Source organism: Triturus cristatus, chromosome 7 (genome assembly GCF_964204655.1).
Source record: "Triturus cristatus chromosome 7, aTriCri1.1, whole genome shotgun sequence".
Classification (NCBI taxonomy): Eukaryota; Metazoa; Chordata; class Amphibia; order Caudata; family Salamandridae; genus Triturus; species Triturus cristatus.
Genome location: NC_140590.1, coordinates 212525839 through 212526616, shown reverse-complemented (window position 1 = coordinate 212526616; position 778 = coordinate 212525839).

Genomic DNA, 778 nt, shown 5'->3' with positions numbered 1-778 from the left:
TGTAACCTGTCCCTGCCACCTCCACGCTGCCTGTCCACATGCCATGCCCCTATCCCCTTCCTCCTGTCCTCCATGGTCCATTTTACTGCCACACCCTTCTGCCCTCCCTGGTCTATGTGCTGCAACTACTCCTCCTGCCTGCCCCGCGCGGTCTGTTGTGAGGCCCCTTCCCCTGAACTCTCTTGTCTGTGCCCAGGTCCTGCCCCTCCCTTCTATACTCCATGGTCCTTTGTTCATGCCCCTGCACCCTCCTTCTTGCCAATCATAGCCATTGTGCTGCCACTAACCCTCCCGCTTGCCATGCATGGTCTTCTGTGCTGCCATGGCCCCTCCCACCTTCCCTGTGTGGTCAGCTAGCTGCCCCTGACCCCCTCCCACCTTCCCTCCATGGTCTGTGTGTATGCCATCATAGTCTCATTGTTGCTCTCCATGGTCCTTTGTGCATGCCCCTGCACCCTCCTTCTTGCCAATCATAGCCATTGTGCTGCCACTAACCCTCCCGCTTGCCATGCATGGTCTTCCGTGCTGCCATGGCCCCTCCCACCTTCCCTGTGTGGTCAGCTAGCTGCCCCTGACCCCCTCCCACCTTCCCTCCATGGTCTGTGTGTATGCCATCATAGTCTCATTGTTGCTCTCCATGGCGTGTCTTGTTTCTAGTGCCCATCCTGCCTGACCTCCGTGGTCATCTCGCTGCTCCTGCCCTGCCCCCTTGCCCCCAGCCCTCTTTTTCCATGTGCAGACCCCTATTCCCTCCCTCCTGGCTTGTCTGTTCCATTGT